This window comes from Hypanus sabinus, chromosome 28 (assembly GCF_030144855.1).
Source record: "Hypanus sabinus isolate sHypSab1 chromosome 28, sHypSab1.hap1, whole genome shotgun sequence".
Classification (NCBI taxonomy): Eukaryota; Metazoa; Chordata; class Chondrichthyes; order Myliobatiformes; family Dasyatidae; genus Hypanus; species Hypanus sabinus.
In genome coordinates this window covers 43,390,128-43,394,253 of record NC_082733.1, presented here as the reverse complement: position 1 = coordinate 43,394,253, position 4,126 = coordinate 43,390,128, and positions in this window count along the sequence as shown.

Genomic DNA, 4,126 nt, shown 5'->3' with positions numbered 1-4,126 from the left:
ACAATGACCAATTAACCTACCAACTGGTGCATCTTTGGACTGTGGGAGGAAACCAGAGCACCCAGAGGAAACCCACACAGTCACAGGGAGGACATACAGAGACTCCTTACAGAGGATGCCATTATTGAACTCTGAACACCGCGAGCTAATGGCAACGTTACCATGGTGTGTATAGCATTAATAGTCATAGCTTTCCATACTGTTCTATTACAACACCAACTCTACTCACCAACAGGACTGTTGCCACTCATGTGGCCCCCTGGGATGGTTCATTACTATAATCATTGAGGGCTCCTCCCTCTCCAGTAGTGAAAGAACTGTATACTTGGTCCTTCCCCATCCAGCCTTACTGTGGCCCCTCCACACATACACCTACAGCCTGGAGTGCACATGCCCTAGGTTCAATTCAAGCTCAAGTTCGAGTTTATTGTCATTCAATTGTATACACGTACACAGCCAAACATAACAATGTTCCTCCAGACCAAGGTGCACCACGCAGTGCATACGATTCACACACATAACACATAAATTACAGAATAATAACATACAGTACTATGCAAAAGCTTGAGGCGCACACACACACACACACACACACACACACACACACACACACACACACACACACACACACACACACACACACACCCCTAAACTCTTTGCACAATACTGTAGTGACTTTACGTATTGCACTGTCCTGCTGCTGCCAAGTGCCTCGGGGCTGGGTCTGTCTGTTCTGAACGGGCTGCCAGCAGGAGTGGTGGATGCAGGTTTGATTGTGTTTCAGAGAGGCTTGGGTAAGGACCTAGATGGGATGAACACGAAGGCTGTGATTCAAGTGCAGGTAGCTGGGACAAGGCAGAATAACAGTACAGCACGGACTAGATGGGTTGAAGGGTCTTTTTCTGTAGTGCTCTATCCCTGACCGGTGAAGTTTACGTCACAAGTCTGGTATGTCCTCTAGGAGACAGAGAGACTTTGGGGCTGGGGGAGGGGGTGGTTGAATGTCCATCTCGAACTGCTCCTACACCCACAGCGTTTACACTGCTGGCCCAGTGACGCCTCTGCTCACCAATGAGCCTGGGACTTTGAGTGGTGGGAACATTGGTGACGGTAATAGCGATGAACGCCAAGGACAGATCGTTTTGCATCTCACATTCTTGATATTTATTGCTTATTTATTTATTATTATTATTTCTTTCTTTTTGTATTTGCACAATTTGTTGCCTTTTGCAGTCTGGTTGAACGCCCAAGTTGGTGCAGTCTTTCATTGATTCTATGAAGGTTGTTATTCTATTATGCATTTATTGAGTATGCCCGCAGGAAAATGTATATTGTGTTTGCATATGGTGACATATATGTACTTTGATAATAAATTTACTTTGAACTTTATAACCTGTCATGTTGGAGACGGTCCCTGCCTCCATCTTCTGTGTCATCGATGTTCCCAAGCCCAGTACCAGTGTTGTCCACAGGATGCAAAGCCTGACCTATAACAAAACTTGTGAAGGACTTGATGCTCGATTTAAAACATTGACAACTGCTCCCCCTCCCCACCTTGTCCACACAGACACCGCCTAGCCCACTGATTGCTGTTTACTTAAGTTTCCAGCATCCTGGCCTCTTGTGTCTCTACTTGTTCTAGAATTCTCTCCCTGTTTCTGCCTTGAACGTCTCAGTTTGATCCCTCCTGAATCTTCACAAATAACGCATACAGACAGGAAGGCTCTAAACATGTAGTCAAAACAGCCCACACATCGCCAGCACCAGCTTATCCACCACCAAGGGCATATTCACTGAAAGGTGGTGAAGGGTCCCACCCACCCTGCTCATGGGTAGTTCGTCTGACTCCCCTCAGGGAGGAGATTACATGGCATCCTCACCAGGACCACCAGACTTAAAAATAGTTACGTTCCCCAAGCAGTAAGAATGATCAATACTTCCATCTACTAACCCACCCGACCACCACCACTACTTTATCATTTCCAGTCAGTCAGCTGATGTACTGACACCACTGTACCTAACGTCCCTGTATGGGCATACAATCAATCTATGTACAGTATGTAATCTACTTCATGGATTAATATTTATTGTGTTTTATTAAATTATTGTGTTCTTTATCTTATTACTTTTTTATGCGGCATTGTATCTTGTTCTCCTTTACACGTGTGCTGGAAATGACGTTAAACAATCTTGAATCTTGAATCGAATCCCCTTTTCCTACCGGTCCTTCAGTTTATTTTTTCAGATGCATTTAATTGATTATTTGATTAATCAGAGTAGCCTTCTACCTGTAACTGTTCATCCCTACCCTTGCATTCCCCCTCTCAACCTATTACATGCCTGATTTATTGCCAAGGTACTGTGACGCCTTGTGCAGCCTGCGGTCTATAATTCAGGGGCCCTCTAATCTCCACAATCTGCTGCAGCAAATGGCAATTTGCTTTAACTGGACTTTAATTAATGAAGTAGTGTTTAATTTCAGATGTTAAATTGGACATAATAAAAAAAAAGAAATTGGTGCCCAGGGAAAGGCTGTGCTAAGTCCCTGTGAATGGAGATGGATTCTGAATTGGTGGCTTAAAAGCTCAAGTGTGTTTAACCCTGAGTTCACGTGCTGATGACCAGCCATGACCTGGTGGCAGCATTACAGGACTGGTAGTCAGGAGGACTGGGACTGAAAAGGCAGCTGAGGAATTTGACATAGAAGTTCAGGCTCCTCAGCCCACAATGTTGTGCTGACCAATATAAACCTGCTCTACAATTAATCTAACCCTTCTCGCCCACGTAACCCTCCCTTTCTCTAGAGTCTCTTAAATGTCACTAATACATCCATCTCTACCACCAGCAGGGCATTCCACACTCTTACCCTTCTGACATCCCCCCATATTTCCCTCCAGTCAATTTAAAATTAATTATACCCCCTCGTATTAGTCATTCCCACTCTGGCAGTCCCCCTTATCTGTGCCTGTTATCATATTGTACTCCTCTATCAAGTCACCTCTCATCCTCCTTCACTCCAAAGAAAAGCCCTACTCCGCTCAACCTCCCCTCATAAGACGTGCTCTCCAATCCAGGCAGCATCCTGGTGAATCTTCTCTGTGCTGTCTCTGAAACCCATCTGGTTCATCAGTCTACCTGACCCTCCCAGTGTGTATAGCCTGTTGCTGTCTGTGTGTAACTCCCAACTTACTACAATGTAGTTTGCTCTCTCGACGTCGCTCTGATGTGGTCCAGCCTGAGGGGCAGTGGTGACCCAGCCTGCTTCTGCTCTGCAACTGGTGAGTGAAAACGGATAATTTACATGAAGGGCAGCTTCTGAATCTCCAGAAAGAGCATGGTGACCTGCATCAAGCCATGTGTATCCCTGAGTAACTCTGGACACAGTGTTGTCTAGGGTGGCTTTAGGGGTGTACTGTGCCTACCCTGTGGTAAAGGTTGTAGGGAGCATCGGTGACCATAGCACAATCCCTCCACACACACATTCACCCCTCTTTCGCTCTTCTCCTCATCACTCTATCTCCTCTCTTTCTCCGTCCTGGCTCTTGTCACTACCATCCCATCTTGCGATTCCTGTCCCCCTCTGCCCTCCTTATTTCCCTCATTTTCATCCTGTTTTCCCTAGGCCCTGACCCAATTCTTGCTAAATATCTTCTTTCCCTACCACACCCCTCTATCCATCTCTCTCTCTCTCTCTCTCTCTCTCTCACCACCCCCTCCCCTGGCTAGTCCTCCATTTCTTTATTGATTTTCTCTTCCCACCTTCCCTCTCAATCACAGTTTCCCTTTATTTGGGAACCCTATACCTCCTCTACCTCTCTCCCTCCTTTCCCTCCTCTCCCCTCTCTCCCAACAACCAGTTTCTTTCCTTCTATCTCATCTCCTCTTCCCACCCTCACTCCCTGAATTCCCTAACCCTCCTCCTCTCCCTCCCTTGACCCTCACCTCTTTCCCCTTTCCTAGTCCCCTTCCTTACTATTGCATTTCTCTTTTTACTTTTGATTCTCCCATCACTCTTTCTGTCCCTCTCCTTTCCTACCCCTCTGTCTATCCCCTTTCCTCATCTCTCTGTATTCCCCACCAGACCACTCCCTTTCCTCGTCTCTTTCTCCCAATCCCATTCACCCTC